Here is a 24,186-nt window from a genome sequence, read left to right on the forward strand (position 1 = left end):
CATTTGAATCTTGGTCAAATCCTAGGTTTGACCAAGATTAAACAAGTTTAAAACATGAAAATGAAAAGATAATCATGGATCCTTCTTAGTCACTCTAAAATGAAGCTTTTGGGATGTTCTTGAAATTTCCATGTTTGAAACCCAAAACGACTTCTCTTCATGCTTGACTTCATAAGACAGAGTTTAGGGGTTAGGGGGTAGATACATGATTTGTCTAGTTTGCTTATGTCTAGACCTTGTTTATCAACTTTAATGCTTACTATATGACATAAGAAGACTATGTGCTTTGGTTTTTCATTTTTCTATTTTTTTTGAATTTTATGCCCATATATTTGAATCTTTGTCAAATCCTAGGTTTGACCAGGATTTAAACAAGTTTAAAACATGAAAATGAAAAGGTAAGCCTGTATCCTTCTTAGTCACTCTAAAATGAAGCTTTTGGGAGGTTCTTGAAATTTCCATGTTTGAAACCCAAAACCACTTCTCTTCATGATTGACTTCATAAGACAGAGTTTAGGGTTAGGGGTAGATATATACATGATTTTCTGGTTTGAATATGTCTAGACCTTGTTTATCAACTTGAATGCTTACTATATGACATAAGAAAACTATGTGCTTTGGTTTTCATTTTTCTGATTTTTTTATGCCCGTTTGAATCTTTTGGTCAAATCTTAGGTTTGACCAAGAATTAAACAAGTTTAAGACATGAAAATGAAAAGAGGAGCATGCATCCTTCTTAATTAGTCACTCTAAAATGAATTTTGTAAGAGGTTTTTGAAATTTCCATGTTTGAAACACTACAAGAAAAAAGTCATGTAGAGACGCTCTCCATTGGACGCTTTTATTTTCGTCCTTACGCCCGGAGTAGAACTGCATGTGGAGACGTCAGTTGAGACGCTACATGGATCGTCCTAAACAAGAGTACCCTCTCCCAACATGCAACCCACCTTTTCCTTTCTCACAGGTAGTAGTTGTTATATTTTCCACCCCGTGTAAACCCTAGAGCCGCCACATATGAGAGATCGAAAAGGCCGCCGCCACGGGCGGAACTTGATCCGATCCTGGTGCCCCTCTCCTACTTAATCTACCTTCTGCTATGTTGAATCTGGTGAGTTAGTGGCCGCTGGACTCGAGATTAACTATTTATCATTTGGATTCGATCAACCACTCATTGCCGCAGGTCTCGATCAGCAGTATGTTTCCGTTTGTCTCATTATTCCTTTTTCATCTCGATCAACAGATCCTTTTGCCGCAGGACTCGGTAAACTATTGCTCCGCTGGGTTCCGATCAAGAGCTCTTTGTCGCTGGACTTAATCTGCTGTCCTCCGCCGTTCTCCTATCTAAGATCTCCTAAACCTTGACTTGTTTGTCGTAGATTAGTCTGCTTTCGTGTATTTGCCTAATGGTCATGGATAATGATGTTGTTTTTGCAGAGAGCACACACGAGTCACCACTTGGAGAGCTGGATCTGGCATTCATGGCGGACGACACCAATTGCATCGACCAGCAAAAAGTAAACATTAATTTCGAATTAAATTCATCTCTACCATACGTTCTCGATCGGGGTTATGTACAGAAATAATGCTCAGTGTTGGATGTACGTGCAAACAGGATCAGATTTGCTGGACTCATCTAGTATACGGGTATATATCTTTTATTCGGACCAGAAATCTAGGATAATATTTTGCTGCTGCTTACAGTATTTACTGTGATTACTGTAAAACTGTTAATAATTTACCAATTGATTTTTTCTCGTATGTACTGTTACCCTTTGCAGCATTTGTTTTGCGGAGATTCTTCAAGCAGCACAGTTCCAGAGAGCAAAGAAATTCTGCGGAAGCAGTCGGCTTGGAGATTTGACGATATCAAGACCTACTAGATTAAATCTCATTATTTAGGAAATTATGTACTCCCTCCGATTCATATTAATTGACTTTAATATGGATGTATCTAGAACTAAATATAGTTCTAGATACATCCATATTAAAGTCAATTAATATGAATCGGAGGGAGTACAAAAATTCCAGGAATTATTCAGCTGTGTATGTAATTCTTTGTAAATATGTACGGTAGTGTGCCAATCAAATAATAAAATAAATATTGTTTTGCAGTTCACTGTGTTTTCAAATGCTTAGTTCTGTGATTAATTTTCGAACGATGTGAACATGTCATACGATTAAAATATAATAAATTATCATATATCGTAGATCGTATAATAAATTATCATAATATTAAAATATTTTCATGTAAGGACGCAGAATAGTGACTCAATGCTCATAGAGACACTGTGTTGGGCATCTACAAGATGTCTTTATTAGCACAGACCACGCTTTTGATAGCGTCTCATTTTATTTTAGAGATGCTCAGGATGCGTCTCAACACCATTTGAGACGGTGCATAAGAAGACGCTTCTACGACGCTTTATAGCACCGTCCGTACAAGCACGTAGAGATGAATTAAAACGTCCATAGCTAATACATTAGGCGTCTCTACATGCATGTTTTGTTGTAGTGAAACCCAAAACCACTTCTCTTCATGCTGGACTTCATAAGACAGAGTTTAGGGGTTAGGGGGTAGATACATGATTTGTCTAGGTTGAATATGTCTAGACCTTGTTTATCAACTTTAATGCTTGCTATATGACATAAGAAGACTATGTGCTTTGGTTTTTCATTTTTCTATTTTTTTGAATTTTATACCCATATATTTGAATCTTTGTGAAATCCTAGTTTTGACCAGGATTTAAACAAGTTTAGAACATGAAAATGAAAAGGTAAGCCTGAATCATCCTTCTTAGTCACACTCTAAAATGAAGCTTTTGGGAGGTTCTTGGAATTCCAATGTTTGAAACCCAAAACCACTTCTCTTCATGATTAACTTCATAAGACAGAGTTTAGGGTTTGGGGTAGATATATACATGATTTTTCTGGTTTGAATATGTCTAGACCTTGTTTATCAACTTGAATGCTTACTATGTGACATAAGTAGACTATGTGCTTTGGTTTTCATTTTTCTATTTTTTATATTTTATACACATATATTTGAATCTTTGTGAAATCCTGGGTTTGACCAGGATTTAAACAAGTTTAGTACATGAAAATGAAAAAGGTAAGCCTGGATCCTTCTTAGTCACACTCTAAAATGAAGCTTTTGGGAGGTTCTTGAAATATCCATGTTTGAAACCCAAAACCACTTCTCATCATGATTGACTTCATAAGACAGAGTTTAGGGTTATGGGTAGATATATACATGATTTTCTGGTTTGAATATGTCTAGACCTTGTTTATCAACTTGAATGCTTACTATATGACACAAGAAGACTATATGCTTTTGTTTTTCATTTTTTTGATTTTTTTTTGAATTTTATGCCCGTTTGAATCTTTTGGTCAAATCTTAGGTTTGACCAAGATTTAAACAAGTTTAAGACATGAAAATGAAAAGGGAAGCTTGCATCCTTCTTAGTCACTCTAAAATGAATTTTTAAGAGGTTTTTGAAATTTCCATGTTGGAAACCCAAAACCACTTCTCTTGATGCTTGACTTCATAATACAGAGTTTAGGGGTTAAGGGGGAGATACATGATTTGTCTAGTTTGAATATGTCTAGACCTTGTTTATCAACTTTAATGCTTACTATATGACATAAGAAGACTATGTGCTTTCATTTTTCATTTTTCTATTTTTTTGTATTTTATACCCATATATTTGAATCTTTGTGAAATCCTAGGTTTGACTAGGATTTAAACAAGTTTAGAACATGAAAGTGAAAAGGTAAGCCTGGATCCTTCTTAGTCACACTCTAAAATGAAGCTTTTGGGAGGTTCTTGAAATTTCCATGTTTGAAACCCAAAACCACTTCCCTTCATAAGACAGAGTTTAGGGTTAGGGGTAGATATATACATGATTTTTCTGGTTTGAATATGTCTAGACCTTGTTTATCAACTTGAATGCTTACTATATGACATAAGAAGACTATATGCTTTTGTTTTTCATTTTTCTGATTTTTTTGAATTTTATGCCCGTTTGAATCTTTTGGTCAAATCTTAGGTTTGACCAAGATTTAAACAAGTTTAAGACAAGAAAATGAAAAGGGAAGCCTGCATCATATCCTTCTTAGTCACTCTAAAATGAATTTTTTAAGAGGTTTTTGAAATTTCCATGTTTGAAACCCAAAACCACTTCTCTTCATGCTTGACTTCATAAGACAGAGTTTAGGGTTAGGGGGTAGATACAAGATTTGTATGGTTTGAGTATGTCTAGACCTTGTTTATCAACTTGAATGCTTACTATATGACATAAGAAGACTATGTACTTTGGTTTTTCATTTTTATGATTTTTTTAATTTTCTGCCCATTTGAATCTTGGTCAAATCCTAGGTTTGACCAAGATTTAAACAAGTTTAAAACATGAAAATGAAAAGGTAAGCCTGGATCCTTCTTACTCACTCTAAAATGAAGCTTTTGGGATGTTCTTGAAATTTCCATGTTTGAAACCCAAAACGACTTCTACGTACTACGGTTTGTACATACTCTCAGATAATCTGGACCGTACTTTGCACCTATGTTTAATGGATCATATGTGCCCAGAAATGGCTCATATTAGAATAGTAGACTCATATTAGTGTTCTTGACATTCTGTAAAATTATCAGATTTTTCGAAGTTTGTTTTTTTGGACAAAATTTTACCAATTTCTAGACAGAACAAAAAATGTCAGTATTTTTATGCAAATCTGCACATAAGTGGCTCAAATTAAAACAGTATACTCGTTTCAGTGTTTTTGATTTCCTATAAAAAATAGATTTTCCTGAGAAGTTCTAATTTTTGCCAGAATTTGAAAATTTTGGATTTCTTGTGTGCCCAAAACACCCAAAAGTCGCTCCAAATCTGAACACAGGATTATTTTGGTCAATACGAAAGTATAAACTGAAATACGACTATTTATTGAACCGTTTTCATGTTGTATTGTTGAAAATGGCATAGAAGGGGGTATTGAGAATTGAGAGTGGCATAAACACAACTTCAGTTTTTGGAATGTCATAAACACAACTTGTGAACTGAGGAGTGGCATAGAACCAATTAATCCTAGAACCAATTAACCCCACCAAAAATGGGTGATGCATGTCTCCTTCACCAAAACAGCAATACCTGTCTGAAACAAGTACATGAACACAAGTACACCACCATAATAATAATACTAGGTGACTCAACGACTAAACATTGACTCGACTCAGACACAACTACTACATTGACACAAGTACTAATATAATAAAGTAAGAGTACTAGTTTGTTTACATTTCCACAGGCCAATTTTATGAACAAAATTTTGAAAATTAACCTTCAGAAACTCGGAAGCCAGGTGACACAGCAGTCATCAAGGATTGCAGCTAGTGGTACACAGTGACCTGGTCAAGATCTACCTTGAGCCTGCTTGACGCTTCAGCTCGGAGTTGAGAGCCTTAACCTGTGACAGCTCGGCCTCTAGTTTGTCCGTCCTAACCGTGAGGTTCAGGATCAGTCCGGCGAGTTTGTCCATGGTCTCCGCCTGGCCGAGGCTCCGCCGCTGGATCTCATTACTCGCAGTGAACGATTTCATGGTGATATCGTCGAGAATGCGAATCCGGATCTTCTCAGTGGCGAGCTCAGAATAAAGTCTCATGCACTCATCGGCGAGGGCGCTTCTGTCCGCCGTCTCGACGCAGAAATCGCCCATAACCATTTCTAAAATGGGCCCGATCTCGTAGCGGGGCTTCTATCAGATGGGGATGGAGCACAAAATCAGAAGTGTACCCAGAGAAGTACCAAGAAAGAGAAAATGGGAATCCCAATTTGCACGAATGTCTATACCTTGCTGCTTTGAGAACTTGGCTCCGTGGAAGATGTTTCCGCAGGCAGGAGGGCTGCGGGAAAACTAAGGCCGCCCGACCTGAATATACGATTGAGAGAAGGTAAGAAAAGGAGGGGATGATAAGTTGTGAAAGACATAGAAAGAAGCGCAAGAACGGAGGATCGTCTGAAGGTGGCAGTCGCGGGCTGCGACGCCCTTGAAGACTCTTGCGCAGAAGGCACCTCGACAGCAGCATAGGGACGGCATTGCTGGGATTCCCTCAGCTTCGCCGCAGCCGCACGAGCCCTTCTGTGGCGAGACTTGCTCCCGGTCATGGTGGCGAAGTAGTATTCCAATAGGTAAACAAAGTGGTGAACTGAGGAAGACGGCAAGAGCAAAGGTTAGTCCTTAAATTTGGCCTCCCCGTCTCCTCGGCACCTCGCGAGTAGTAATACTTATCTGGTCAAAGAGAAAACTTCGAGGCAGAGACTTGGTGGGCCATTCATCTCCAACTATACTTCCTCCGATCCGAATGATACCAAATTTTTGAATGACAAATCACCCAAAACAGTATTCCAAGAGTATATGTAAGCTTTCATTTTGGAGTGACTAAGAAGGATGCATGCTTACCTTTTCATTTTCATGTTATAAACTTGTTTAAATATTGGTTAAACCTATGATTTGACCAAGATCAAATGGGCATAAAAATTCAGAAAAAAATCAAAAAAATGAAAATCAAAGCACATAGTATTATTATGTCATATAGTAAGCATTCAAGTTGATAAACAAGGTCTAAACAACAAACCAGACAAATCATGTATCTACCCCCAACCCTAAACTCTGTCTTATGAAGTCAAGCATGAAGAGAAGTGGTTTTGGGTTTCAAACATGGAAATTTCAAAAAACTCCCAAAAGCTTCTCATTTTAGAGTGACTAAGAAGGATTCATGCTCACCTTTTCATTTTCATGTTTTAAACTTGTTCAAATCTTGGTCAAACTTAGGATTTGACCAAGATTCAAATGGGCATAAAAATTGGGAGGAAGGGTATGAATTACAATTCAAAAAAAACAAGGTAACTTAAATACTTGGATGACTCATATTAGTGTTCTTGTCATTACGTAAAATTATCAGATTTTCGAAGAAGTTTGATTTTTGGACAAAATTTTACCAATTTCTAGACAACAGAGAAAATGTCAGCCTTTTTATGCAAATCTGCACATAAATGGCTCAAATTAAAATAGTATACTCGTTTCAGTGTTTTTGATTTCCTATAAAAAAATTAGATTTTTGAGAAGTTCTAATTTTCGCTTAATTTGAAAATTTTGGATTTCTTGTGTGCCCGAAACACCCAAAAGTCGCTCCAAATCTGAACACAGGTTTATTTTGGTCAATACGAAAGTATAAACTGAAATACGACTATTTATTGAACTGTTTTCATGTTGTATTGTTGAAAATGGCATAGAAGGGGGTATTGAGAATTGAGAGTGGCATAAACACAACTTCAGTTTTTGGAATGGCATAAACACAACTTGTGAATTGAGGAGTGGCATAGAACCAATTAACCCTAGAACCAATTAACCCCACCAAAAATGGATGATGCATGTCTCCTTCACCAAAACAACAATACATGCGAAACAAGTACATGAACACAAGTACACCACCATAATAATAATACTAGGTGACTCAACGACTCAACATTGACTCGACTCAGACACAACTTGATATAGTAAGCACTCAAGTTGATAAACAAAGTCTAGACATATTCAAACCAGAAAAATCATGTATCTCTACCCCTAACCCTAAACTTTGTCTTAATTATGAAGTCAAGCACGAAGAGAAGTCGTTTTGGGTTTCAAACATGGACATTTCAAAAACCCTCCCAAAAGCTTCATTGTGGTGTGACGTACTAAGAAGGATACATGCTTACATTTTCAACAACCCCCCTAAAGCTTCATTATAGAGTGACTAAGAAGGATCCAGTCTGGCGGGCTTACCTTTTATTTTATTGTTTTAAACTTGTTCAAATCTCGTTCAAACCTAGGATTTGACCAAGATTCAAAATGTGCATCAAAATTCAAAAAATATATAAAAATTAAAAACCAAATTAAAGCACATAGTGTTCTTATGTCATATAGTAAGCATTAAAGTTGATAAACAAGGTCTTGACACATATTCAAACAAGACAAATCATGTATCTATACCCCTAACCCCTAAACTCTATCTTATGAAGTCAACAACATGCATGAAGAGAAGTGGTTTTGGGTTTCAAACATGGAAATTTCAAAAACCTCCCAAAAGCTTCATTTTAGAGTGACTAATATATATAAGAAGGATCCATGCCTGCTTACCACCTTTTCATTTTCATATTTTAAACTTGTTTAAATCCGTGTCAAATTAAACCAAGGATTTGACCAAAAGATTCAAATGGGCATAAAATTTAAAAAAAATCAGAAAAATGAAAAACAAAAGCATATAGTCTTCTTATGTCATATACTAAGCATTCAAGTTGATAAACAAGGTTTGGACATGCATATTCAAACCTAGGAAAATCATGTATCTATCCCCTAGCCCCTAAACTATATCTTATGAAGTCAAGCATGAAGAGAAGTGGTTTTGGGTTTCAAACATGAAAATTTCAAGAACATCCCAAAAACTTCATTTTAGAGTGACTAAGAAGGATACAGGCTTCCCCTTTTCATTTTCATGTTTTATACTTGTTTAAATCTTGGTCAACCCTAGGATTTGACAAAGATTCAAATGTGCATCAAAATAAAAAATCAGAAAAATTAAAAACCAAAGCACATAGTTTTCTTATGTCATATAGTTAGCATTAAAGTTGATATAAACAAGGTCTAGATATATTCAAACAAGAAAAATCATGTATCTACCCCTAACCCTAAACTCTGTCTTATGTAGTCAAGCATGAAGAGAAGTGGTTTTGGGTTTCAAACTTGGAAATTTCAAGAACCCCCAAAAGCTTCATTTTAGAGTGACTAAAGGATCCAGGTCGGGCTTACCTTTTATTTTCATGTTTTAAAATTGTTCAAATCTTGGTCAAACCGTACCTAGGATTTGATCAAGATTCAAAAATGGGCATAAAATTTCAAAAAAATGAAAAACCAAAGCATATAGCCTTCTTATGTCATATAGTACGTAAGCACTCAAGTTCATAAACAAGGTCTAGACATATTCAAACCAGAAAAATCATGTTTCTACCCCTAGCCCTAAACTTTGTCTTATGAAGTCAAGCACGAAGAGAAGTCGTTTTGGATTTCAAACATGGAAATTTCAAAAACCTTCCCAAAAGCTTCATTTTGGAGTGACTAATTAAGAAGGATACGAGGCTTACCTTTTCATTTTCATGTTTTAACTTGTTTAAATATTGGTTAAGCCTAGGATTTCACCAAGATCAAATGGGCATAAAAATTCAGAAAAAATAAAAAAAAATGAAAACCAAAGCACATAGTATTATTATGTCATATAGTAAGCATTCAAGTTGATAAACAAGGTCTAAACAACAAACTAGACAAATCATGTATCTACCCCTAACCCTAAATTAACTCTGTCTTATGAAGTCAAGCATGAAGAGAAGTGGTTTTGGGTTTCAAACATGGAAATTTCAAAAAACTCCCAAAAGCTTCTCATTTTAGAGTGACTAAGAAGGATTCAGGCTTACCTTTTCATTTTCATGTTTTAAACTTGTTCAAATCTTGGTCAAACTTAGGATTTGACCAAGATTCAAATGGGCATAAAAATTGGGAGGAAGGGTATGAATTACAATTCAAAAAAACAAGGTAACTTAAATACTTGGATGCCCCAAAGATGTGTGGAAGCCCAAAACAATGGCAAAACATGTGCGCACGCTGCATCCAATTCAAGTAGAACACATAGTAGGCATCGATAGTTTGACCTAAATTTGAAATCAAAGAGAAGGTGGTTAGAAAAAATCGAAATTGGCAAAGCAAAGCATGAAATCATAAATTTGTGATGCACTATAGCTATGAAAAGTATCAAACAATGCATACCAAAATGATTTTTTAGAGGAATACTAGTTCAACTTATTTTAGTTTTATATTAGTAGCCCAAAATCGAAGTAGTAGTTGGATATTTTTGAACTTGATCTGTAGTAGTGGGCAAAACCCTAGTTTAACATATTTAATCATAGATTCGTAGGTCGATTTTTCTAATTTTTTATTATTACTATGCAGCACATGTGTGTTTGCCCGTCGAGTGAAACTCGGAGGAAGAGGGATCACTCGGAAGGAGAGAAGAAGGGAGAGAATTATGGTGTCTCCCCTTTTTCGTGTGATGATGTTGACTTTTGTGCAGGGTTTGTCAGTGAGCAGGAGCGAGCGAGCGAGCGAGCGAGCGAGTCAGGCAGGCCGAGAATGAGAGAGATTTGTTTTTTTTTTGTGAGAGGGACAATCGAAGGATCCAGAAGGACCCACATACTTCCGATACGCATCCTGATGCGTCTTCTCTTGACAAAGAAAATGGCTGGGAGTTTGCGTACCTATTGCACGTGACTTGTGCTCACTGAAGTGTGGGACCTCACGCATGGGCACCACACGTAAGTGACAGACCTGTTGATGTAAAAACTCGGTTGATTATTATACTACTACATTTATACAAAGTTTCCTATGGATTCAAGGGTACGAAAGCCAAGTTAAATCATTTACATGACATTACTTTTTCCATGAAGCCAAGTTAACTCATTTATCAATTGGTACATTTTGGAGTGACTAAGAAGGATCCAGGGTTACTTTTTCATTTTCATGTTTTAAACATGTTTAAATCTTGGTCAAACCTATGACTTGACCAAGATTCAAATGGGCATAAAAATTCAAAAAAAAATCAAAAAAAAGAAAAAACAAAAGCACGCCGTCTTCCTATGTCATATAGTAAGCATTCAAGGTGATAAACAAGGTCTGGCATATTCAAACCATAAAAATCATGTATCTACCCCTAACCCTAAACAAGGATCCAGGCTTACCCTTTTCATTTTCATGTTTTAAACTTGTTCAAATCTTGGTCAAACTTAGGATTTGACGAAGATTCAAATGGGCGTAAAAATACTTAGAAAAATCATGTACGTATCTACCCCAAACCCTAAACTCTATCTTACGAAGCCAAGCATGAAGAGAAGTGGTTTTGGGTTTCAAACATGGAAATTTCAAAAACCTCCCAAAAGCTTCATTTTAGAGTGACTAAGAAGGATCCATGCTTACCTTTTATTTTCATGTTTTAAACATGTTCAAATCTTGGTCAAACCGTACGTACCTAGGATTTGACCAAGATTCAAATGGGCATAAAATTTCAAAAAAATCTGAAAAACCAAAGCACATAGCCTAGCTTCTTATATATGCCATATAGTAAGCACTCAAGTTGATAAACAAAGTCTAGACATATTCAAACCAGAAAAATCATGTATCTACCCCTAACCCTAAACTTTGTCTTAATTATGAAGTCAAGCACGAAGAGAAGTCGTTTTGGGTTTCAAACATGGACATTTCAAAAACCCTCCCAAAAGCTTCATTGTGGTGTGACGTACTAAGAAGGATACATGCTTACATTTTCAACAACCCCTAAAAGCTTCATTATAGAGTGACTAAGAAGGATCCACGGCGGGCTTACCTTTTATTTTCTTGTTTTAAACTTGTTCAAATCTCGGTCAAACCTAGGATTTGACCAAGATTCAACATGTGCATCAAAATTCAAAAAAAATTATAAAAATTAAAAACCAAATTAAAGCACATAGTGTTCTTATGTCATATAGTAAGCATTAAAGTTGATAAACAAGGTCTAGACACATATTCAAACAAGACAAATCATGTATCTATACCCCTAACCCCTAAACTCTATCTTATGAAGTCAACAACATGAAGAGAAGTGGTTTTGGGTTTCAAACATGGAAATTTCAAAAACCTCCCAAAAGCTTCATTTTAGAGTGACTAATATATATAAGAAGGATCCATGCCTGCTTACCACCTTTTCATTTTCATATTTTAAACTTGTTTAAATCCGTGTCAAATTAAACCAAGGATTTGACCAAAAGATTCAAATGGGCATAAAATTTAAAAAAAATCAGAAAAATGAAAAACAAAAGCATATAGTCTTCTTATGTCATATACTAAGCATTCAAGTTGATAAACAAGGTTTGGACATGCATATTCAAACCTAGGCAAATCATGTATCTATCCCCTAGCCCCTAAACTATATCTTATGAAGTCAAGCATGAAGAGAAGTGGTTTTGGGTTTCAAACATGAAAATTTCAAGAACATCCCAAAAACTTCATTTTAGAGTGACTAAGAAGGATACAGGCTTCCCCTTTTCATTTTCATGTTTTATACTTGTTTAAATCTTGGTCAAACCTAGGATTTGACAAAGATTCAAATGTGCATCAAAATAAAAAATCAGAAAAATTAAAAACCAAAGCACATAGTTTTCTTATGTCATATAGTTAGCATTAAAGTTGATATAAACAAGGTCTAGATATATTCAAACAAGAAAAATCATGTATCTACCCCTAACCCTAAACTCTGTCTTATGTAGTCAAGCATGAAGAGAAGTGGTTTTGGGTTTCAAACTTGGAAATTTCAAGAACCCCCCAAAAGCTTCATTTTAGAGTGATTAAAGGATCCAGGGCGGGCTTACCTTTTATTTTCATGTTTTAAAATTGTTCAAATCTTGGTCAAACCGTACCTAGTATTTGATCAAGATACAAAATTGGGCATAAAATTTCAAAAAAAATGAAAAACCAAAGCATATAGCCTTCTTATGTCATATAGTACGTAAGCACTCAAGTTCATAAACAAGGTCTAGACATATTCAAACCGGAAAAATCATGTTTCTACCCCTAGCCCTAAACTTTGTCTTATGAAGTCAAGCACGAAGAGAAGTCGTTTTGGATTTCAAACATGGAAATTTCAAAAACCTTCCCAAAAGCTTCATTTTGGAGTGACTAATTAAGAAGGATACATGCTTACCTTTTCATTTTCATGTTTTAAACTTGTTTAAATATTGGTTAAGCCTAGGATTTCACCAAGATCAAATGGGCATAAAAATTCAGAAAAAATCAAAAAAAATGAAAACCAAAGCACATAGTATTATTATGTCATATAGTAAGCATTCAAGTTGATAAACAAGGTCTAAACAACAAACTAGACAAATCATGTATCTACCCCCTAACCCTAAATTAACTCTGTCTTATGAAGTCAAGCATGAAGAGAAGTGGTTTTGGGTTTCAAACATGGAAATTTCAAAAAACTCCCAAAAGATTCTCATTTTAGAGTGACTAAGAAGGATTCAGGCTTACCTTTTCATTTTCATGTTTTAAACTTGTTCAAATCTTGGTCAAACTTAGGATTTGACCAAGATTCAAATGGGCATAAAAATTGGGAGGAAGGGTATGAATTACAATTCAAAAAAACAAGGTAACTTAAATACTTGGATGCCCCAAAGATGTGTGGAAGCCCAAAACAATGGCAAAACATGTGCGCACGCTGCATCCAATTCAAGTAGAACACATAGTAGGCATCGATAGTTTGACCTAAATTTGAAATCAAAGAGAAGGTGGTTAGAAAAAATCGAAATTGGCAAAGCAAAGCATGAAATCATAAATTTGTGATGCACTATAGCTATGAAAAGTATCAAACAATGCATACCAAAATGATTTTTTAGAGGAATACTAGTTCAACTTATTTTAGTTTTATATTAGTAGCCCAAAATCGAAGTAGTAGTTGGATATTTTTGAACTTGATCTGTAGTAGTGGGCAAAACCCTAGTTTAACATATTTAATCATAGATTCGTAGGTCGATTTTTCTACTTTTTTATTATTACTATGCAGCACATGTGTGTTTGCCCGTCGAGTGAAACTCGGAGGAAGAGGGATCACTCGGAAGGAGAGAAGAAGGGAGAGAATTATGGTGTCTCCCCTTTTTCGTGTGATGATGTTGACTTTTGTGCAGGGTTTGACAGTGAGCAGGAGCGAGCGAGCGAGCGAGCGAGCGAGTCGAGCGAGGCCGAGAATGAGAGAGATTTGTTTCTTTTTTGTGAGAGGGACAACCGAAGGATCCAGAAGGACCCACATACTTCCGATACGCATCCTGATGCGTCTTCTCTTGACAAAGAAAATGGCTGGGAGTTTGCGTACCTATTGCACGTGACTTGTGCTCACTGAAGTGTGGGACCTCACGCATGGGCACCACACGTAAGTGACAGACCTGTTGATGTAAAAACTCGGTTGATTATTATACTACTACATTTATACAAAGTTTCCTATGGATTCAAGGGTACGAAAGCCAAGTTAAATCATTTACATGACATTATTTTTTCCATGAAGCCAAGCTAACTCATTTATCAATTGGTACATTTTGGAGTGACTAAGAAGGATCCAGGGTTACTTTTTCATTTTCATGTTTTAAACATGTTTAAATCTTGGTCAAACCTATGACTTGACCAAGATTCAAATGGGCATAAAAATTCAAAAAAAAAAATCAAAAAAAAAGAAAAAACAAAAGCACGCCGTCTTCCTATGTCATATAGTAAGCATTCAAGGTGATAAACAAGGTCTGGCATATTCAAACCACAAAAATCATGTATCTACCCCTAACCCTAAACAAGGATCCAGGCTTACCCTTTTCATTTTCATGTTTTAAACTTGTTCAAATCTTGGTCAAACTTAGGATTTGACGAAGATTCAAATGGGCGTAAAAATACTTAGAAAAATCATGTACGTATCTACCCCAAACCCTAAACTCTATCTTACGAAGCCAAGCATGAAGAGAAGTGGTTTTGGGTTTCAAACATGGAAATTTCAAAAACCTCCCAAAAGCTTCATTTTAGAGTGACTAAGAAGGATCCATGCTTACCTTTTATTTTCATGTTTTAAACATGTTCAAATCTTGGTCAAACCGTACGTACCTAGGATTTGACCAAGATTCAAATGGGCATAAAAATTCAAAAAAAAAATGAAAAACCAAAGCACATAGCCTAGCTTCTTATATATGCCATATAGTAAGCACTCAAGTTGATAAACAAAGTCTAGACATATTCAAACCAGAAAAATCATGTATCTACCCCTAACCCTAAACTTTGTCTTAATTATGAAGTCAAGCACGAAGAGAAGTCGTTTTGGGTTTCAAACATGGACATTTCAAAAACCCTCCCAAAAGCTTCATTGTGGTGTGACGTACTAAGAAGGATACATGCTTACATTTTCAACAACCCCCCTAAAAGCTTCATTATAGAGTGACTAAGAAGGATCCAGTCTGGCGGGCTTACCTTTTATTTTCTTGTTTTAAACTTGTTCAAATCTCGGTCAAACCTAGGATTTGACCAAGATTCAACATGTGCATCAAAATTCAAAAAAAAATTACAAAAATTAAAAACCAAATTAAAGCACATAGTGTTCTTATGTCATATAGTAAGCATTAAAGTTGATAAACAAGGTCTAGACACATATTCAAACAAGACAAATCATGTATCTATACCCCTAACCCCTAAACTCTATCTTATGAAGTCAACAACATGAAGAGAAGTGGTTTTGGGTTTCAAACATGGAAATTTCAAAAACCTCCCAAAAGCTTCATTTTAGAGTGACTAATATATATAAGAAGGATCCATGCCTGCTTACCACCTTTTCATTTTCATATTTTAAACTTGTTTAAATCCGTGTCAAATTAAACCAAGGATTTGACCAAAAGATTCAAATGGGCATAAAATTTAAAAAAATCAGAAAAATGAAAAACAAAAGCATATAGTCTTCTTATGTCATATACTAAGCATTCAAGTTGATAAACAAGGTTTGGACATGCATATTCAAACCTAGGCAAATCATGTATCTATCCCCTAGCCCCTAAACTATATCTTATGAAGTCAAGCATGAAGAGAAGTGGTTTTGGGTTTCAAACATGAAAATTTCAAGAACATCCCAAAAACTTCATTTTAGAGTGACTAAGAAGGATACAGGCTTCCCCTTTTCATTTTCATGTTTTATACTTGTTTAAATCTTGGTCAACCCTAGGATTTGACAAAGATTCAAATGTGCATCAAAATAAAAAATCAGAAAAATTAAAAACCAAAGCACATAGTTTTCTTATGTCATATAGTTAGCATTAAAGTTGATATAAACAAGGTCTAGATATATTCAAACAAGAAAAATCATGTATCTACCCCTAACCCTAAACTCTGTCTTATGTAGTCAAGCATGAAGAGAAGTGGTTTTGGGTTTCAAACTTGGAAATTTCAAGAACCCCCCAAAAGCTTCATTTTAGAGTGACTAAAGGATCCAGGTCGGGCTTACCTTTTATTTTCATGTTTTAAAATTGTTCAAATCTTGGTCAAACCGTACCTAGGATTTGATCAAGATTCAAAAATGGGCATAAAATTTCAAAAAAAATGAAAAACCAAAGCATATAGCCTTCTTATGTCATATAGTACGTAAGCACTCAAGTTCATAAACAAGGTCTAGACATATTCAAACCAGAAAAATCATGTTTCTACCCCTAGCCCTAAACTTTGTCTTATGAAGTCAAGCACGAAGAGAAGTCGTTTTGGATTTCAAACATGGAAATTTCAAAAACCTTCCCAAAAGCTTCATTTTGGAGTGACTAATTAAGAAGGATACAGGCTTACCTTTTCATTTTCATGTTTTAAACTTGTTTAAATATTGGTTAAGCCTAGGATTTCACCAAGATCAAATGGGCATAAAAATTCAGAAAAAATCAAAAAAATATGAACACCAAATCACATAGTAATATTATGAAATATACAAATCAATAAATTATATAAACAATGTCTAAAAAACAAACTAGACAAATAATGTATCTACCCCTAACCCTAAATTAACTCTATCTTATGAAGTCAAGCATGAAGAGAAGTGGTTTTGGGTTTCAAACATGGAAATTTCAAAAAACTCCCAAAAGCTTCTCATTTTAGAGTGACTAAGAAGGATTCAGGCTTACCTTTTCATTTTCATGTTTTAAACTTGTTCAAATCTTGGTCAAACTTAGGATTTGACCAAGATTCAAATGGGCATAAAAATTGGGAGGAAGGGTATGAATTACAATTCAAAAAAACAAGGTAACTTAAATACTTGGATGCCCCAAAGATGTGTGGAAGCCCAAAACAATGGCAAAACATGTGCGCACGCTGCATCCAATTCAAGTAGAACACATAGTAGGCATCGATAGTTTGACCTAAATTTGAAATCAACGAGAAGGTGGTTAGAAAAAATCGAAATTGGCAAAGCAAAGCATGAAATCATAAATTTGTGATGCACTATAGCTATGAAAAGTATCAAACAATGCATACCAAAATGATTTTTTAGAGGAATACTAGTTCAACTTATTTTAGTTTTATATTAGTAGCCCAAAATCGAAGTAGTAGTTGGATATTTTTGAACTTGATCTGTAGTAGTGGGCAAAACCCTAGTTTAACATATTTAATCATAGATTCGTAGGTCGATTTTTCTACTTTTTTATTATTACTATGCAGCACATGTGTGTTTGCCCGTCGAGTGAAACTCGGAGGAAGAGGGATCACTCGGAAGGAGAGAAGAAGGGAGAGAATTATGGTGTCTCCCCTTTTTCGTGTGATGATGTTGACTTTTGTGCAGGGTTTGACAGTGAGCAGGAGCGAGCGAGCGAGCGAGCGAGTCGAGCGAGGCCGAGAATGAGAGAGATTTGTTTTTTTTGTGAGAGGGACAACCGAAGGATCCAGAAGGACCCACATACTTCCGATACGCATCCTGATGCGTCTTCTCTTGACAAAGAAAATGGCTGGGAGTTTGCGTACCTATTGCACGTGACTTGTGCTCACTGAAGTGTGGGACCTCACGCATGGGCACCACACGTAAGTGACAGACCTGTTGATGTAAAAACTCGGTTGATTATTATACTACTACATTTATACAAAGTTTCCAATGGATTAAGGGGTACGAAAGCCAAGTTAAATCATTTACATGACATTATTTTTTCCATGAAGCCAAGCTAACTCATTTATCAATTGGTACATTTTGGAGTGACTAAGAAGGATCCAGGGTTACTTTTTCATTTTCATGTTTTAAACATGTTTAAATCTTGGTCAAACCTATGACTTGACCAAGATTCAAATGGGCATAAAAATTCAAAAAAAATCAAAAAAAAAGAAAAAACAAAAGCACGCCGTCTTCCTATGTCATATAGTAAGCATTCAAGGTGATAAACAAGGTCTGGCATATTCAAACCACAAAAATCATGTATCTACCCCCTAACCCTAAACAAGGATCCAGGCTTACCCTTTTCATTTTCATGTTTTAAACTTGTTCAAATCTTGGTCAAACTTAGGATTTGACGAAGATTCAAATGGGCGTAAAAATACTTAGAAAAATCATGTACGTATCTACCCCAAACCCTAAACTCTATCTTACGAAGCCAAGCATGAAGAGAAGTGGTTTTGGGTTTCAAACATGGAAATTTCAAAAACCTCCCAAAAGCTTCATTTTAGAGTGACTAAGAAGGATCCATGCTTACCTTTTATTTTCATGTTTCAAACATGTTCAAATCTTGGTCAAACCGTACGTACCTAGGATTTGACCAAGATTCAAATGGGCATAAAAATTCAAAAAAAAATGAAAAACCAAAGCACATAGCCTAGCTTCTTATATATGCCATATAGTAAGCACTCAAGTTGATAAACAAAGTCTAGACATATTCAAACCAGAAAAATCATGTATCTACCCCTAACCCTAAACTTTGTCTTAATTATGAAGTCAAGCACGAAGAGAAGTCGTTTTGGGTTTCAAACATGGACATTTCAAAAACCCTCCCAAAAGCTTCATTGTGGTGTGACGTACTAAGAAGGATACATGCTTACATTTTCAACAACCCCCCTAAAAGCTTCATTATAGAGTGACTAAGAAGGATCCAGTCAAGGCGGGCTTACCTTTTATTTTCTTGTTTTAAACTTGTTCAAATCTCGGTCAAACCTAGGATTTGACCAAGATTCAACATGTGCATCAAAATTCAAAAAAAATTATAAAAATTAAAAACCAAATTAAAGCACATAGTGTTCTTATGTCATATAGTAAGCATTAAAGTTGATAAACAAGGTCTAGACACATATTCAAACAAGACAAATCATGTATCTATACCCCTAACCCCTAAACTCTATCTTATGAAGTCAACAACATGAAGAGAAGTGGTTTTGGGTTTCAAACATGGAAATTTCAAAAACCTCCCAAAAGCTTCATTTTAGAGTGACTAATATATATAAGAAGGATCCATGCCTGCTTACCACCTTTTCATTTTCATATTTAAAACTTGTTTAAATCCGTGTCAAATTAAACCAAGGATTTGACCAAAAGATTCAAATGGGCATAAAATTTAAAAAAAATCAGAAAAATGAAAAACAAAAGCATATAGTCTTCTTATGTCATATACTAAGCATTCAAGTTGATAAACAAGGTTTGGACATGCATATTCAAACCTAGGCAAATCATGTATCTATCCCCTAGCCCCTAAACTATATCTTATGAAGTCAAGCATGAAGAGAAGTGGTTTTGGGTTTCAAACATGAAAATTTCAAGAACATCCCAAAAACTTCATTTTAGAGTGACTAAGAAGGATACAGGCTTCCCCTTTTCATTTTCATGTTTTATACTTGTTTAAATCTTGGTCAACCCTAGGATTTGACAAAGATTCAAATGTGCATCAAAATAAAAAATCAGAAAAATTAAAAACCAAAGCACATAGTTTTCTTATGTCATATAGTTAGCATTAAAGTTGATATAAACAAGGTCTAGATATATTCAAACAAGAAAAATCATGTATCTACCCCTAACCCTACACTCGTCTTATGTAGTCAAGCATGAAGAGAAGTGGTTTTGGGTTTCAAACTTGGAAATTTCAAGAACCCCCAAAAGCTTCATTTTAGAGTGACTAAAGGATCCAGGTCGGGCTTACCTTTTATTTTCATGTTTTAAAATTGTTCAAATCTTGGTCAAACCGTACCTAGGATTTGATCAAGATTCAAAAATGGGCATAAAATTTCAAAAAAAATGAAAAACCAAAGCATATAGCCTTCTTATGTCATATAGTACGTAAGCACTCAAGTTCATAAACAAGGTCTAGACATATTCAAACCAGAAAAATCATGTTTCTACCCCTAGCCCTAAACTTTGTCTTATGAAGTCAAGCACGAAGAGAAGTCGTTTTGGATTTCAAACATGGAAATTTCAAAAACCTTCCCAAAAGCTTCATTTTGGAGTGACTAATTAAGAAGGATACAGGCTTACCTTTTCATTTTCATGTTTTAAACTTGTTTAAATATTGGTTAAGCCTAGGATTTCACCAAGATCAAATGGGCATAAAAATTCAGAAAAAATCAAAAAAAATGAAAACCAAAGCACATAGTATTATTATGTCATATAGTAAGCATTCAAGTTGATAAACAAGGTCTAAACAACAAACTAGACAAATCATGTATCTACCCCCTAACCCTAAATTAACTCTGTCTTATGAAGTCAAACATGAAGAGAAGTGGTTTTGGGTTTCAAACATGGAAATTTCAAAAAACTCCCAAAAGCTTCTCATTTTAGAGTGACTAAGAAGGATTCAGGCTTACCTTTTCATTTTCATGTTTTAAACTTGTTCAAATCTTGGTCAAACTTAGGATTTGACCAAGATTCAAATGGGCATAAAAATTGGGAGGAAGGGTATGAATTACAATTCAAAAAAACAAGGTAACTTAAATACTTGGATGCCCCAAAGATGTGTGGAAGCCCAAAACAATGGCAAAACATGTGCGCACGCTGCATCCAATTCAAGTAGAACACATAGTAGGCATCGATAGTTTGACCTAAATTTGAAATCAAAGAGAAGGTGGTTAGAAAAAATCGAAATTGGCAAAGCAAAGCATGAAATCATAAATTTGTGATGCACTATAGCTATGAAAAGTATCAAACAATGCATACCAAAATGTTTTTTTAGAGGAATACTAGTTCAACTTATTTTAGTTTTATATTAGTAGCCCAAAATCGAAGTAGTAGTTGGATATTTTTGAACTTGATCTGTAGTAGTGGGCAAAACCCTAGTTTAACATATTTAATCATAGATTCGTAGGTCGATTTTTCTACTTTTTTATTATTACTATGCAGCACATGTGTGTTTACCCGTCGAGTGAAACTCGGAGGAAGAGGGATCACTCGGAAGGAGAGAAGAAGGGAGAGAATTATGGTGTCTCCCCTTTTTCGTGTGATGATGTTGACTTTTGTGCAGGGTTTGTCAGTGAGCAGGAGCGAGCGAGCGAGCGAATCGAGCGAGGCCGAGAATGAGAGAGATTTGTTTTTTTTTGTGAGAGGGACAACCGAAGGATCCAGAAGGACCCACATACTTCCGATACGCATCCTGATGCGTCTTCTCTTGACAAAGAAAATGGCTGGGAGTTTGCGTACCTATTGCACGTGACTTGTGCTCACTGAAGTGTGGGACCTCACGCATGGGCACCACACGTAAGTGACAGACCTGTTGATGTAAAAACTCGGTTGATTATTATACTACTACATTTATACAAAGTTTCCTATGGATTCAAGGGTACGAAAGCCAAGTTAAATCATTTACATGACATTATTTTTTCCATGAAGCCAAGTTAACTCATTTATCAATTGGTACATTTTGGAGTGACTAAGAAGGATCCAGGGTTACTTTTTCATTTTCATGTTTTAAACATGTTTAAATCTTGGTCAAACCTATGACTTGACCAAGATTCAAATGGGCATAAAAATTTAAAAAAAAATCAAAAAAAAAGAAAAAACAAAAGCACGCCGTCTTCCTATGTCATATAGTAAGCATTCAAGGTGATAAACAAGGTCTGGCATATTCAAACCACAAAAATCATGTATCTACCCCCTAACCCTAAACAAGGATCCATGCTTACCCTTTTCATTTTCATGTTTTAAACTTGTTCAAATCTTGGTCAAACTTAGGATTTGACGAAGATTCAAATGGGTGTAAAAATACTTAGAAAAATCATGTACGTATCTACCCCAAACCCTAAACTCTATCTTACGAAGCCAAGCATGAAGAGAAGTGGTTTTGGGTTTCAAACATGGAAATTTCAAAAACCTCCCAAAAGCTTCATTTTAGAGTGACTAAGAAGGATCCATGCTTACCTTTTATTTTCATGTTTTAAACATGTTCAAATCTTGGTCAAACCGTACGTACCTAGGATTTGACCAAGATTCAAATGACCATAAAAATTCAAAAAAAAATGAAAAACCAAAGCACATAGCCTAGCTTCTTATATATGCCATATAGTAAGCACTCAAGTTGATAAACAAAGTCTAGACATATTCAAACCAGAAAAATCATGTATCTACCCCTAACCCTAAACTTTGTCTTAATTATGAAGTCAAGCACGAAGAGAAGTCGTTTTGGGTTTCAAACATGGACATTTCAAAAACCCTCCCAAAAGCTTCATTGTGGTGTGACGTACTAAGAAGGATACATGCTTACATTTTCAACAACCCCCCTAAAAGCTTTATTATAGAGTGACTAAGAAGGATCCAGTCTGGCGGGCTTACCTTTTATTTTCTTGTTTTAAACTTGTTCAAATCTCGGTCAAACCTAGGATTTGACCAAGATTCAAAATGTGCATCAAAATTCAAAAAAAATTATAACAATTAAAAACCAAATTAAAGCACATAGTGTTCTTATGTCATATAGTAAGCATTAAAGTTGATAAACAAGGTCTAGACACATATTCAAACAAGACAAATCATGTATCTATACCCCTAACCCCTAAACTCTATCTTATGAAGTCAACAACATGAAGAGAAGTGGTTTTGGGTTTCAAACATGGAAATTTCAAAAACCTCCCAAAAGCTTCATTTTAGAGTGACTAATATATATAAGAAGGATCCATGCCTACTTACTGATACGTCCAATTTGCATCACTATTTTATATCATAATTTGCTGTTATTCATTGATATATTTCATATTGGGACACAATACTTATGTTATTTCATCTATTTTGCATGTTTCATCATTATTGGAGGATCGAACACCGGAGCCAGGATTCTGCTGGAAAAAGCACCGTCAGAACGCAATATTTCGGAAGATCAACTCTGGAAGGAAATTATACCAAAAATCCTATTTTTCAAGATGACGAAGGAAGCCAGGAGGAGGAGCCAGGAGGAGCCAGGGTGGGCCCACACCCTAGGGCGGCGCGGCCCAGGCCCTGGCCGCGCCGGCCTATGGTCTGGGGGGCCCACAACCCTTTTCGCCTCCTTTTCTTCGCCAAACCCTTCGTCCCGAAGACCTAAGCCACAGAGGGTACCTCGCGAAGAGTTACAGCCGCCTCTGCGGGGCGGAGAACACCAGAGAGAAAAGAGCTCTCCGGCGGGCAGGAATCCGCCGGGGAAATTCCCTCCGGGAGGGGGAAATCGACGCCATCGTCACCGTCATCGAGCTGGACATCATCGCCATCACCATCATCATCATCTCCACCATCATCACCGCCGTCATCACCGCTGGACACCGTCACCGCCGTAGCAATTTGGGTTTGATCTTGATTGTTTGATAGGGGAAACTCTCCCGGTATCGATTTCTACTTGTTGTTGATGCTATTGAGTGAAACCATTGAACCAAGTTTATGTTCAGATTGTTATTCATCATCATATCACCTCTGATCATGTTCCGTATGATGTCTTGTGAGTAGTTCGTTTAGTTCTTGAGGACATGGGTGAAGTCTAAATGTTAGTAGTGAACTATGGTTGAGTAATATTCAATGGTGTGATATTTAAGTTGTGGTGTTATTCTTCTAGTGGTGTCATGTGAACGTCGACTACATGACACTTCACCATTTATGGGCCTAGGGGAATGCATCTTGTATTCGTTTGCCAATTGCGGGGTTGCCGGAGTGACGAGAAACCTAAACCCCGTTGGTATATCGATGCGGGAGGGATCGCAGGATCTCGTAGTTTAAGGCTGTGGTTAGATTTAATTCTTAATTACTTTCTTGTAGTTGCGGATGCTTGCAAGGGGTATAATCACAAGTATGTATTAGTCCTAGGAAGGGCGGTACATTAGCATAGGTTCACCCACACAACACTTATCACAACAATGAAGATTATTTAGCCGTATGTAGCGAAAGCACTAGACTAAAATCCCGTGTGTCCTCGAGAACGTTTGGTCATTATAAGTAAACAAACCGGCTTGTCCTTTGTGCTAAAAAGGATTGGGCCACTCGCTGCAATTATTACTCTCGCACTTTACATACTCGTACTTTATTCAACTGTTACATCAAACCCCCACGAATACTTGTCCGTGAGCATTTACGGTGAATCCTTCATCGAAACTGCTTGTCAACACCTTCTGCTC

Source organism: Lolium perenne, chromosome 3, assembly GCF_019359855.2.
Source record: "Lolium perenne isolate Kyuss_39 chromosome 3, Kyuss_2.0, whole genome shotgun sequence".
NCBI lineage: Eukaryota > Viridiplantae > Streptophyta > Magnoliopsida > Poales > Poaceae > Lolium > Lolium perenne.